The sequence below is a fragment of the Macaca nemestrina genome, chromosome 18, assembly GCF_043159975.1.
Source record: "Macaca nemestrina isolate mMacNem1 chromosome 18, mMacNem.hap1, whole genome shotgun sequence".
Taxonomy (NCBI): domain Eukaryota; kingdom Metazoa; phylum Chordata; class Mammalia; order Primates; family Cercopithecidae; genus Macaca; species Macaca nemestrina.
In genome coordinates this window covers 66460291-66474954 of record NC_092142.1, presented here as the reverse complement: position 1 = coordinate 66474954, position 14664 = coordinate 66460291, and positions in this window count along the sequence as shown.

The following is a 14664-nucleotide window of genomic DNA, read 5'->3' as shown; positions in this document are numbered from 1 at the left end:
AGGCAGCCTCTAGGACAGGGTGTTCCCTGCCTTGCTCCCCTGAACCCCCAGAGGGTAAAATAAGTGGTATGAGTGTGGGTGGATTTTTCTGCCTGCGTGTGTGAAGGTCTCCATGCTTGTGTGTGGCCCAGTGGCCCCCCACCCTGCCCACCCCCGTGTCTGGCACCCTGTGCCTAGCATCCATGCCAGGACTCTGCCAGGCACTGGGAATTGGTGCCAGTACCTGGCTGCAGGCTTGATGCTGAAAGGAGTAGGTGCAGCCCTCGGCAGACGGGTCCCTGCTTCTCGTGGGCCTCCAGGCCATGCTCAGTGCCTCATCCCTGCCCTCCCAAGGTCCTGGGAGGTTGTGGACTCCCTGTCACACCTCCTAGCCCTGTTGCTCATTCTCTCGTAGGTGTCCAGGCTCTGCCAGGGTTTCAGGGCAATGCCTCCTCCAGTGCCCTCTCTGCCACCAGACACAGCCCCCTGGTGGGCCAGGGAAATCTCAGGGGGGTGCTGGGAGCCAGACCCACCTAAAGGGAGAGGCTCTGGGTGGAGGACCAATTTGCCCCAAGTCACTCCTGTGCCTCCACCTATCCATCCTCCTAAGGACAGATGACAGGCAAACCCCGGCCCTGGGAGGCAGGACTTGAACGAAGAGGGTGTGTGCGCCTGACCTTGGGTACACGACCTTGTGTGCCTGTGTTTGTAAGCACTTGTGTCCATGGGACTCTGTGGCTTGTCCAGGCCATTTGGTTGTGTCACTCCCTATACCGTGACCCTGTGTGTGCAAGTGAGTTCGTTTGTGTGTGTTGTGTGTGTTTCTGGTAACTCTCTGTCCTTCAGTCTGGGTCATCCTGCCTCTAGAAACTCAGGGAAACAGGCCGGGCGCGGTGGCTCAAGCCTGTAATCCCAGCACTTTGGGAGGCCGAGGCGGGCGGATCACGAGGTCAGGAGATCGAGACCATCCTGGCTAACACGGTGAAACCCCGTCTCTACTAAAAATACAAAAAACTAGCCGGGCGCGGTGGCGGGCACCTGTAGTCCCAGCTACTCGGGAGGCTGAGGCAGGAGAACGGCGTGAACCCGGGAGGCGGAGCTTGCAGTGAGCTGAGATCCGGCCACTGCACTCCAGCCTGGGTGACAGAGCAAGACTCCGTCTCAAAAAAAAAAAAAAAAAAGAAACTCAGGGAAACATTCCTTTTCCAAAGTCACTGACTCCTGTTGCGGTGAATGTATGGCCCAGGCTCAGAGACAGACACAGCGCTCCTGGCCTGACTTCCTGATTTGAGCTGTAGAGCTTGGATTGGCCAGACCCCCCAGCTTTAGCCACCCCACCAAGAGTCTGGCTGTGGTTTCTCCAGCCTCAGTCCATTGGAGCCTTCCCCTTGGATTGGGGAAGGGAGTAGAAGCTGAGATGAGGGTCCTGGGGAGCCTTCAAGGTCAAAGTGACACAGATAGAACTAGCACTTGCTAAAGCAGGTTTGTAGAGTAGGGGGATGGGGCAGGAAGGCAAGATAAGGACAGAGACAGAAGCAGGGTCCTACACTGTCCTGGGAAGGAACCGCAAAGGCCACAATGGGGAGAGAGACTTGCTGGGAGGCGATGTTGGGATTTGCGTTTAGCTGAAGAGTATAACGTGGTTAGGATGAGGAAGGGGGTATTTCCAGCTCAGCTTCTGGAACCTCATGCCACCTCAGGCAGAGCCATTAGTCTTATGGGATTTGGGTCTTGGTGGGACTGGACCATCTGCCACATTTTTATGTAAACTCCCCCTGCCCATTCATCCTACTTCCTAGCCCAGACCTCCTCCTTCCCAGAACCTATGCTCCAGCTCCTATGGCCTCCTCAGCCACTGACCCCTTATCCCTCATTAGGTGGAGACGTTCTAGAAGTACAGGGTGGTTAGGGCAGTCATGGCTGGGAGAAGCTGGCCCAGCCCTGTCTGAGGCCTGGTGCCAAGTCGTGCCTGCCTAGGGGCAGAAAACCAGCCTCTGCTAGAACCAGGAGTCTAGGCTGTCAGGGCCTTCCAGGGAAGAGAAGTGGAGAGGGGCAGTGGGCAGGAGCCTCAACAGATAAAGCAGGGTCTGGCAGGGCAGAGGAATGAAGGGTGACCAGGAGCAGAGCCCCTGATCCACTCAGCCCCTAAGCCCTCAGCCCACAGCCTCCCTTAGTCCTTTATCCCAGCCTCCACCCCACCTTGGTCAGAAACCTGGTTAACCAAACCCTTAGCACGCCCCAGGCTCTGGAGGACAGAGGGGTGGGCAGGCTGGCTCTGGTCTCCTCCAGCGCAGTCCAGCAGCTCACTGGCACCCTCTGCTGGCCGTGTAGGGAGAGCACGGCTCTGAAGGAGATAAAGACCAGGTAACCGACTGACTGCTGGATTGAGGAGAGGGGAACAGATGTCTAGAGTAGGGGGTACCAAGTGGCAGACTCCAGGAGCCCTCACGCTCTGTCTTCTGACTGTACTTGGGTTCCTGGAGCAGAGCACTCAGCACTGACTTGTCACCTCCTCCTCCCTTTGCAGCTCAGAGGCTGCAGTTTCCCAAGGAGCCCCTGCCCTGCACTCTGCTTCAAGCCTTCACCCCCACCACGCCTCCTCTTGGCAGAATGGCAGAGGGTCCCTCTTCCTGCCAGTGGCCAGGGTCCTAGACCCCATTGCTCCCTGTCCTCAAAGACAGCAAACTTGTGTTGAGTTCCTACTGCATGCCAGGCCCTGGCCCTGTGCTGGGCACCACAGATGTAGCAACTGACTACCAGCCCTAGCAGCAAGTGTACTGGCGCTAGCCTCACCCATGGGGAACCTCAAGCCCGTATCCCTTTCCACAAGCATCTCTCTTGTGGCTGGGCACGGTGGCTCATGCTTGTAATTCCAGCACTTTGGGAGGCCGAGGCAGGCGGATCACCTAAGGTCAGGAGTTCGAGACCAACCTGGCCAACATGGCAAAACCCCGCCTCTACTAAAAATCCAAAAATTAGCCAGGTGTGGTGACGCATGCCTGTAGTCCCAGCTACTCATGAGACTGAGGCAGGAGAATCTCTTGAATCCGGGAGGCGGAGACTGCAGTGAGCTGAGATTGTATCACTGTACTTCAGCCTGGGTGACAGAGCAAGACTCTGTTTCAAAAAAAAAAGCGTCTCTCTTGTGTTTTCTCCTGTTTTCAGCTGCATTTCTCTAAAGTTGTCCATAATCACCATCACCACTCTCCCCTCCCGGCCTTTGCCTGGGACCAGCTCCCCCTCCTAACCCCCTAGTTCCCAAATCCTATAGACCCATCTCTGGTTTCAGCTAATTTGGCCTCTTCAAAGCCTCGGCCCTGCTGGCTTTCTCCTGCCCCAAGCCCTGTCTCCCTTGGGTGCCTGCGAAGCCATGGCTGCCGGGTTTCCTCCTACCTCACTGCCTCTCCTTCTCAGCCTCCTTCTCCAGCTTCTCTTCCTTGTGGGTGAAGCTCTGGCTGTGGAGGCCTCACCCTTGGCCCTCCCCACACAATGAGCTCATCTTTCTATTCACATGCTGGCGACCTCCCTGCTTGCTTTCTGGCCAAGCCCTCCCTTTTGACCACAGGCCCACATGTCCAGCTGCCCCTGGACACTTCCCTTGGACACACATAGGCCTCTCAGCCTCAGCATGTCTAACGCTGGTCCTGGCAGTCATCGTGCCCCACCACATCCTCAACCTTCATGCCATGCAATGGCCTCCAAATCTCTTGCTGTGTCCCAAGCCCTGGGTTGGGTGCAGATACCTCATCATAGCCTTTATAGCAGTTGCCATTATCACCATTTTACATTCAAGGGAACTGAGGCTTCCAGAGGCGAAGGGAATTGCTCAAGCTCTCAAGCTCAAGTCCATTTGCATTGGAGTCTTGGACCAGCCCCAAGATTCAAACTTAGGTGCACCTGAAGCCAAAGTCTGGGCTCTTGAGAACTGTGTTAATACGGGGCTGTGTTGGTCACCTGTGGCACCTTAGACTTCATCCTGAGGGCAAAGGAGAGCTTGGAATGGTTTTGAGCAAATGAGACCCCCATCCCAGGTGGCCAGGAAATGGATCTGGGGAAGAGTGGAGGCTGATTAAATTATTATCACTTTTAAATTTTATTATGATTATTACTTTATTATTATTATTACTTTTAGTTAGCGATGGGGTCTTGCTCTGTCACCCAGGCTGGAGTACAGTGGCACAATCACAGCTCACTGCAGCCTTGAACTCCTGGGCTCAAGCAATCCTGCCATCTTAGGCCTCCATAGTAGCTGGGACTATAGGTGCTCACCACCACAGCTGGCTATTGTTTTTTAAATTTTTTGTAGAGACAGGGGTTTCACTATGTTGCCCAGGCTGGTCTTGAACTGCTGGCTTCAAGTGATCCTTGAGGCTGGTAGTCTGCATCCAGATGAGGGACAGAGTAGAGGTCTGTTCAAACAAACTGAGCTCGAGGCGCCCCTGAACATGCAAAGGCTGAGCCCCAAGACACGTGGAAGCCTGTGGGCTCCAGCACGTTGCTCCTGTAGCGTGGGAGCCCTGGAGGTTGCCAACTCCCCTCTGAGTACCCTAGGCATGAACTGAACTCCCCCTGTCCCCACCATTTTTCAGAGCTATCCCACCTGGGCTGGGCACCTGGAAACCAGGCCCTTCAGTTAAGGAACTGAAGGAAACCTCCCCTCCAGTTACCAGAGAGCGGGGGCAGTAAGACACAGAAAGCCAGGAGCATCACTTGTGTTTTCAGACTGTGTCTGGCACCCTCCTCCGAACTTTTACTGTCTCCAGGATTAAAGGCAGATGTTTGGGGATTAGGGTCCTTGAGTTTGCAAAACAGAGAGAGTGTGCTCTGCAGGGCTTTCTGGACCAGTCCCAGGGGGAAAGCAAGCCCCAGCTGAGAGCATGTGGAAGGAAAGCTTGATTGACTCTGGATAAAATCCTTCTAGGATCTGTCTTGTATCCTCCAGTGTGACTGTGTGTTTGTGGCATGCCAGTCCTTGTGCTTAGCTTGCTTGGTCTTTATTTTATTTACTATCCTCACATCATCACTATGAAGTAGGTACTATCATTATCCTTATCCTATACATAAGGATAAGGCTACAGACCTTTTACTATTTGCTGCTCGATGAAAAACAAGTCTCCCAGCGACGGAATTAAGGCAACTTGATTGTTTTTTTTTTTTTTTTTTTTTTTTTTTTGAGACGGAGTCTCGCTCTGTCGCCCAGGCTGGAGTGCAGTGGCCGGATCTCAGCTCACTGCAAGCTCCGCCTCCCGGGTTTACGCCATTCTCCTGCCTCAGCCTCCCGAGTAGCTGGGACTACAGGCGCCCGCCACCTCGCCCGGCTAGTTTTTTGTATTTTTTAGTAGAGACGGGGTTTCACCGTGTTAGCCAGGATGGTCTCGATCTCCTGACCTCGTGATCCGCCCGTCTCGGCCTCCCAAAGTGCTGGGATTACAGGCTTGAGCCACCGCGCCCGGCCGGCAACTTGATTGTTAACACTCATTCCAAAGCTTGTCTCCTTACAGCTTCCATCACCCCGATTCAGGCCTTTTCTTGGCAGAACAACTGCAAAAGATACAAAAATTAGTTGCTGTTGGCTGACTGTTTTAATTTATTTGCATATACATAATTCAGCCCCACCCCTGGTGGCTAATGCGCCCCCTGGGGAAGCTGTGGCTGTCTTCTGATTGCTGGTGGGGAGGCCTGTGTGTGTTGTTTTTTTAAATAAACTGAAACCAGATGGCAGGGGGTTTTGTTCACAGCCTTGCCTACAATTTTCTCCAGCGAATTCCTTGAAAAGTCAACCACCTATGAGTGGTGCCTCTGCTCCGTGGAGGTCCCTCACCGCTGGTATGCAAATATCGAGCAGGGTTGATATTTCTCAAAGAAGAAGAAAAAGAGCTTCTTGGCCTGAGGGCTTTCCAGAATGCGGGGTCATCTCCTGGTTGCCCCCAATTTTAGGTCTGTACTTACAGTTATCGTCCTCGCTCTCCTTCCCCCTCATGTTGGGAGTGGGCTGGGGTGGGGGAGCCTTGGGCCGGGCTTGAGTCAAATCACTTAGACAAACCACTTGGTATAAAAATGTGAATTCCAGACCCCCACCTATATCCCATTTGCAGCACTGACCTCTGGCATGAGACCCCAACTCTCCAGTTCGTTTCATTTTTGCAGTCAGTGGAGGGGTTACTCTCCTAAAGGGGCCCGAGCAACTCCTGCTTCCATCCTGGGAAACCAGAAGCTGGAGGTGGTTATCGAAATATTTTTAACCGCCAGCCAGGTCCAAGGCTTTGTAATGCCCCGGGAGCCCTCATTAAGCGATTCCTTGTTCAGAGAAATGAGGTGAGTGTACCCACTGGTCACCCTGCCAGAGGTTTAGTATTTTTTCTTTGGAACGTGAATTGGGCATTGTCATAGTGAAGTGTGACCCAGTCCCCAGGCAGGGGAGAGCACTTTTTTCCCAGCTTTGACCTTCATTCCTAGCTCAGAACACCTTTCTTTTGGATCCCAAGCTTTTTCAGATAATTGTGTCAGGTTACATAAGGCTCTGAGATATGAACACTCAAAGGAAATTCCGGTGAGAGCAGGTCTGAGAGGTTCCGGCACATAATTTGCTTTAAAGTATTCGAGGAAAAACTCAGGTGTCTGAGGCCAGCACATTTTTGAAATAAAATAAGAGCAGCCAACAACTTTGCATGGATGTGCCATTCCCCATAGAAATGAACGAGCAAAAAGACAGATTTCATACTGAAAGGAAATACCCCTCCCCAGGGAGCCTCTGCAGGGGCAGGAGGGGGCTGGTGGGGGAGATGGGGGAGTCAGTTGCAAGAGAACAGCTTGGACCAGGCTGCCTTTGGAATGGAAATCTTCACCAGCCAGGATCACTTTTTTCCCCCCTTTCTGCATCTTAGGTGACACGTGGTAAATACAATACTTCAGTTTTCCAAGAAACATAAAATAAAAACTGAATTACTGGCAGAGACGCTTAAAAATCTTTGGTTCCTAGGACTCCGCGGGCACATTTTCCACACACCATGATTTTTATTTCATTTGCCTCTGAGGGGCGGCCCTCCAGCAGTTCTGTTGCATAAGGTACTGTTTCCAAACACCTTGTCCCCAACTGGTGACACAGAGTAAGTTTTATCTAGGTCTGAGAAGAGTTCTGGAAGAGTGACATCGTGTTCCAAGTCGCACCGGTTACAATCAACAGTAGGAGGGTTGCCAAATATCTCACCAAGGAAGCTGAGAGAATATTTTAAATACTAAAGGGCACTTCTTTCTTAAAGCATGAAGTGGTCGTAAAAACCACTTAACAGAAGAATATTAATGGGAGGAGAGTGCCTTGAATGCAGCAAAAAGCTTTACAAGGGACATGGGAAAAATAGATTTACTATGTTGAAGACGTAGGAAAGTCCATTTTTACACAAAAATAATTTGGCTATTTACACAAAGCTTCACAGAATTCCTATAAGTAGCACTATCCTTTTTTATTCCTCATGTGTTTGACACACATTTCTTTCTTTATGATGATTATTTTTAGAGACAGAATCTTGCTTTGTTGCCCAGGCTACAGTGGTGCAGTCACTCATAGGTCACTGCAGACACGAACTCCTGGGCTCCAGGGATCCTCCCCTTCTCAGCCTCCTGAGTAGCCTGGACTGCAGGTATGCGTCAGCATGCACCGCTATTTAAACAATGTTTTGTAAAGGATCTTGCTATGTTGCCCAGGCTGGTCTTAAACTCCTGGGCTCAAACAATCCTCCCACCTTGGCCTCCGAAAGTGCTGGGATTACAGCGGGAGGCACCGTACCCGGCCTCAATACACATTTCTTGAGTGCTTAGTGTGTTCTGGGCTCCGTGCTAAGGAAGCAATAGTAAACAATACAAACATTATTCCTCCCCTGTGGGAGGAATAATAATTCCCTCCTCTTCTGTCTGACTGGAGGGACAGGCCCTTATCAGATCATTACACAATCAAGGAGACCCGGACAGAAGGAACGAGAAAGCAGAGTCCCATGATGCTATGGGAGTGATGGCCTCTATTCTGGGGACCAGAGAGGGCTTTCCCAGAGGAAGTAAGTTTCCAGGTAGTGTGAGCTTCAAATGAGAAGGCTGTGGGATAGACAAAGCTGCAGTCAGCCTGAGCCAGGGCACATGCAAGGTCTTGGAGACTGCAGTGGCCACAGTGAGGAGGAGGTTTCTATTCCAATTTCATGGTATATGGAAATACCTCTCCCTAAGGAGCAGGGAGTGTTGTTGAGGGTTGTAAGCAGGAAGTAAAAGAATCAGCTTGGTGTGGGTTTTTAAAATTTTGTTTTTGTTCTAAGACAGCCACAAGTTGTAAGGAGAATGGACTGATAGGGGTGGGGACAGGGATAGGGAGGGCCCCTGTCGAAATCAAGAGCCAGTCAGGAGGCCAGGGCAAGAGATGCTGGTGGCCATGAAGACAAGCCAAGTGGATAGGCTGAGTCATCCAGGGCCCATCGGAGAGGGTACTGTGACCCAGACGAAGTGGGCCCAGACAGCGAGAGCTGTGGCTGATAATCTCCCACCCAGCCTAATTTAATAATTAAATTTAATTCCGCTTGTTGATGATTTGGACAGCATCGTTTCCTGGTAGAAAGACAAGGACGGTCTGGATGGGAGGCACCCATGATTGCTACCCATCGAGCAGTCTTTGGGTACGCTATATGCATGGCCACATTTTCAGGCCTCATCACAGGCCTAGGCAGTAGCTATTGTTACCCCCACTTCACATACAAGCAAATTGAGATTATTAAAGTTGAAGGATTTTTGGCCAGGTGCAGTGGTTCACACCTGTAATCCCCAGCACTTTCAGAGGCTGAGGTGGGTGCATCGCTTGAGGCCAGGAGTTGGAGACCAGCTTGGCCAACATGGTGAAACCCTGTCTCTACTAAAAAAAAAAAAAAAAAGCAAAACATAAACAAATAAACAAAAATTAGCCAGGCATGGTGGTGGGCGCCTATAATCTCAGCTGCTCAGGAGGCTGAGGCAGGAGAACCGCTTGAACCTGGGAGGTGGAGGTTGCAGTGAGCTGAGATTGTGCCACTGCACTCCAGCCTGAGCTACAGAGCAAGATGCCGCCTCAAAAAAAAAAATTATCCAAGGTCACCATCTTATAACTGGCACCATTGAGATTGAACCACTAACCTGCCCTGGGACAGGTGAAGAATGCCCAGAACCCTGGGATCACACTGGCTCTAATTATGGACGTATCTGTCGGTTCAGGCCCAGGGTGGGATGAGCCAGCTTTGCCCCTGTGGAGTCTCCTCTGGCAGCTCCCAGGAGCCCTGTAAGTCAGCTCACACGTGTGTATGCATACCTGGAAAACCACAGTTGGCCTTTTCCTCCCTGTGGCCCTGGGCTGTTCTATCCTGGGCAGACCTGCCTTGCGAATCACTGGCTGCAGCTCTGGCTAGGAACAAGTCCTGCCCAAGGGGCTGACTTCTATAAAATATGTCTCAAGTTTTCATAGAAATTGGCCAGGTTGGGGGAGGGGGTGTTGTTGGGAGGAGCTGGAACAACACAAGGTAAAGAGAACCCTGTGGGAAGAGGCCTGAGGGTGAAAACAGATGTTGCCGGTTCCAGGAGCTGCTGAATTGTCACAGAGGACAGGAAGGAGCTCCACATACCAGAAGCCTGCCCAGCAGGGCATTGGAAGCCACACTTTGTCATTTCAGTTGATCCTAAAGGCAAAAGGGAGCCCTGGAATCTCTTAAGCAAGGTTGATGAGGTTGTGTTTTCACATTAGAAAGATTTCTCTGGCACCTGCCAGGCAACGTGTGGCTTTCCTCAGTCGGTGATGCCCTGCACAATGTCAGCTTCTGGATTGGGGACCACACAAGGATGACAGACTCAGAAGGAGGAGGATCAGCGTGAGGTCAGGAGTTCGAGACCAGCCTGGTCAACCTGGTGAAACCCCAACTCTACTAAAAATATAAAAATTAGCTGGGTGTGGTGGTGCACGCCTGTAATCCCAGCTACTCAGGAGGCCGAGGCAGGAGAATTGCTTGAACCTGGGAGGTGGAGGTTGCAGTGAGCCAAGATTGCGCCACTGCACTCCAGCCTGGGTGACTCCGTCTCAAAAAAACAAATGAACAAACAAACAAACAAAAAAGCATGATCAAACTGCCTGTGCTTTTCAGAAGCAGATTTGGGGTGAGAGAGTCATCTTCTCACAGAGCCTGGCCTGGAGTCACGCACAAAGACATCAAGGGAGGCCAGGCGCCATGGTTCACACCTGTAATCCCAGCATTTTGGGAGGCTGAGGCGGGTGGATGGCTTGAGCTCAGGAGTTTGAGATCAGCCCGGGCAACATAGCAAGACCCTGTCTGTACCAAAAGTACAAACAAACAAACAAACAAAAACGAGCTGGGTTGATGGTGTATGTCTGTAGTCCCCAGCTACTCAGGAGGCTGAGGTGGGAAGATTGTTTGAGCCCAGCAGGCGGAGGCTGCAGTGAGCCAAGATCACGGCACTGCGTTCTAGGCTGGGTGACAGAGAGAGAACTCATCCCCCTGTCCCCCCAACCCCACCACCCCGCTCAAAAAAAAAAAAAAGATGTCAAAGGAATCTGAGCCGTCACTCGGATTTTTGTTTCAATTGAAAACAGCTTTCACTGGGCATATATATGTGCATTTAACCCTGTTTGCAAACCACTGTATCCATTTCGTATTGCTGCTGAAACAAATGACCGCCAATGTGTCATCTTGACAGTTCTTGAGATCAGTAGTTGAAAATGGGTCCCCCTGGGCTAGAGTCGAGGTAACAGCAGGTGGATTCCTTCTGGAGGCTCTAGAGGAGGGTCTGCCCCCTAGCCTTTTCCAGCATCTAGAGGCTGCCTGCATTCCTTGGCTCAGGCCCCTTCCTCCATCTTCAAAGCCCGCAGTGTAGCACCTTCAAATCTCTCTGACCTCTGTCATTATGTGGTCCTTCTCCCATCTGACCCTCCTGCCTCCCTCTTATAAGGACCTTTGTGACTACACTGAGCTCACTCAGATAACCTGGGATAATCTCTTCCATCTTGAGATCTTCATCTCATCTGCAAAATCCCCTTTGATATATCACGTAACACATTCAAAGGTTCCAGGAATTAGGGCGATGACATCTTTGTGGCGCTATTATTCAGACTACCACCTCCTCTAACAAATAAAGAGAAGGAAGGATAGTCTGGCAACTGGACGAGCTGGAAGTAGGCAGGCTGATGTTAGGGAGAACTGGAGGCTGCTGCAGGCTCAGCAAGGAAGATGCTGGTGGTCTGTGCTGGGGTGGAGAGGAAGGAATGGACACAGGATGTGTTTCAGAGTGAGGGCAGCCTGGTTATGGGCACTATCTGGTTTAAGTGGGCAAGGACTAGCAGGAGAGACATGGGAAGATAAGCCTGAGTATACAGATGGGCTGACTGGGTAGATGTTGGTGACCTTCAGAGGGCCCAAGGGGAGGAGCAGTTTTGCGGCAAGGACAAAGAGGGCATGAAGGGATGTGTTACATCCCAGACACCGATGAGACATCCAGGAGAGAAGCCCCTGAGTCAAGTGGATCCAGGGCCTTTTGGGTCCCTCCCCTTATTATGAGAATATATGGACTCATCTTTCACTTTGTTTTTACATTTTTATTTGTATTTGCATTTATTTATTTATTTAGAGACAGAGTCTTGCTCTGTTGCCCAGGCTGGAGTGCAGTGGCACAATCTCAGCTCACTGCCACCTCTGCCTCCTGGGTTCAAGTGATCCTCCCATCTCAGCCTCCTGAGTAGCTGGGATTACAGGCATGGATCACCATGCCCAGCCAATTTTTGTATTTTTGGTAGAGACAGGGTTTCGTCATGTTGCCCAGGCTGGTCTCAAACTCCTGACCTCAAGTGATCTGCCTGCCTCAGCCTCCCAAAGTGCTCAGATTACAGGTGTGAGCCACCGTGCCTGGCCCCGCCTTGTTTTAAAAAATATTTATGTATTATTATTATTATTATTATTATTATTATTTTTTGAGACGGAGTCTCGCTCTGTCGCCCAGGCTGGAGTGCAGTGGCCGGATCTCAGCTCACTGCAAGCTCCGCCTCCCGGGTTCACACCATTCTCCTGCCTCAGCCTCCCGAGTAGCTGGGACTACAGGCGCCCGCCACCTCGCCCGGCTAGTTTTTTGTATTTTTTTAGTAGAGACGGGGTTTCACCGTGTCAGCCAGGATGGTCTCGATCTCCTGACCTCGTGATCCGCCCGTCTCGGCCTCCCAAAGTGCTGGGATTACAGGCTTGAGCCACCACGCCCGGCCATTATTATTATTTTTTAAAGATATATGATCTGACTGGGCACAGTGGCTCACGCCTGCAATCCCAGCACTTTGGGAGGCTGAGGTGGGCGGATCACCTGAGTTCAGGAGTTTGAGACTAGCCTGGCCAACATGACGAAACCCTGTCTCTACCAAAAATACAATAATTGGCTGGGCATGGTGGCAGGTGACTGTAATCCCAGCTACTTGGGAGGATGAGGCAGGAGAATCACCTGAACCCAGGAGGTGGAGGTTGCAGTGAGCTGAGATCACGCCACTGCACTCCAGCCTGGGAGACAAAGCGAGACTCTGTCTCCAACAAAAAAAAAAAGAGAGAGAGAGAGATAAGAATTTTTTTTTTTTTTTTTTTTGAGACGGAGTCTTGCTCTGTTGCCCAGGCTGGGGTGCAGTGGCCGGATCTCATCTCACTGCAAGCTCCGCCTCCCGGGTTCAGGCCATTCTCCTGCCTCAGCCTCCCGAGTAGCTGGGACTACAGGCGCCCACCACCTCACCCGGCTAGTTTTTTTGTGTTTTTTAGTAGAGACGGGGTTTCACCGTGTTAGCCAGGATGGTCTCGATCTCCTGACCTTGTGATCCGCCCGTCTCGGCCTCCCAAAGTGCTGGGATTACAGGCTTGAGCCACTGCGCCTGGCCTTTTTTTTTTTTTTTTTTTTTTTTGTGACAGAGTCTCACTCTCACCCAGGCTGGAGTGCAGTGGTGCGATCTTGGGTCACTGCAACCTCCGCCTCCTGGGTTCAAGTCATTCTCCTGCCTCAGCCTCCCGAGTAGCTGTGACTACAGGTGCGTGCCATCACACCTGGCTTATTTTTGTACTTTTAGTAGAGATGGGGTTTCACCACGTTAGCCAGGATGGTCTTGATCTCTTGACCTCGTGATCCACCTGCTTCGGCCTCCCAAAGTGTTGGGATTACAGGCGTGAGCCACTGAGACCAGTTGAGAGATAAGATCTTACTCTGTCACCCAGGCTGGAGTGCAGTGGCATGATCGTAATTCACTGCAATCTTGAACTCCCAAACTCAAGTGATTCTATTCTCCTGCCCCAGCCTCGTGAGTAGCTGGGACTCTAGGCACAGGCCACCAGGCCTGGCTATTTTTTTCATCTTTTGTAGAGATGGGAGTCTCTCTATGTTTCCCAGGCTGGTCTCAAACTCCTGGCCTCAAGTAATTTTCCTGCCTTAGCCTCCTTAAAGTGCTGGGATTACAGGTGTGAACCACTGCATCCAGCCTCATCCTCCATCTTGATTTCTGGGTCATGATCTCTGTTTGACCCGATGTTTTCCAATTCCAGATAAGAATTAAGGAGTTAGCTTGTATTCTGAAGCCAGAATAGCATTGATATTTATCCCACATTGAGTTTGAGTTTATCAATCTTAAAAACAAGAATTTAAGTAATAGGTTATGTCACTTGCACAAGGACCCACGCACCTGTCATGTGACAGAGCAGTAGTTATGTTGCCTAATAAAACATACAATAAGTATGCTTGTGACTTATACATTTTAGAGATAAGGATGTTTTCTCTCCCTATCTGTCATATCTGCCTTGGAGATGTGCACAGGACAGATAGCAGAAGACAAAGTGTCTTCCTGTCTTTTGAGAAAGCCTGAGCTCATAGAAGATTCCATTCTAAATGTCCCCAAGGAGAAGGGGAGAGGGGAGTTTTAGGGAAACCAAGTTAGCAGGGAAGTCTCCCAGGTAAAGAAAGGGAAGTGAGGCTGCAGGTCCTGGAGCAGAGGAAGCAGGTGTCTGTCCCTGGCAGCCCCAGGGAGAGGCAGGGGCCTCATCAGGGATGGCCTTATAGAGCCCAAACCTGAACATCTTTGTGGACGGGGGCAATGGCTGTGGCCTCAGTACCAGACAAAACCCTGACCAGAGGGTTTTTTTGCTTGTTTGTTTTTGGTTGTTTTTTGCTGTAGGAAAACATGAGTCTTTTGGGATTACCTAGCTAAGAGGAGTCCAGTGGAGACTGAGACTGAATTTCCCGGCCGGGCAGGGGCTCACGCCTGTAATCCTAGCACTTTTGGAGGCTGAGATGGTGTGTCGCTTGAGTTCAGGAGTTCGAGACCAGCCTGGGCAACACGGCAAAACCCCGTTTCTACCAAAAAATGCGAAAATTAGTCGGGCGTGGTGGTGCTCGCCTGTAGTCCCAGCTACTCTGGAGGCTGAGACAGGAGGATCACCTGAGCCCAGGAGTTCGAGGCTGCAGAGAGCCATGACTGTGCCACTGCACTCCAGCCTTGGCAACAGAGACTAGTTTGAAAAATAAAAAAAGATTGAGTTTCCCATCAGCCTGGAAGATTGGGGTTTGATTTTTGCTTGATTTAAAGGCAATAAATAAATGAGATATTTTGTGCTACTTATTTTAAGCTCTTACACTTCTTGCTTTATATTCTGGGGTACCTGCATT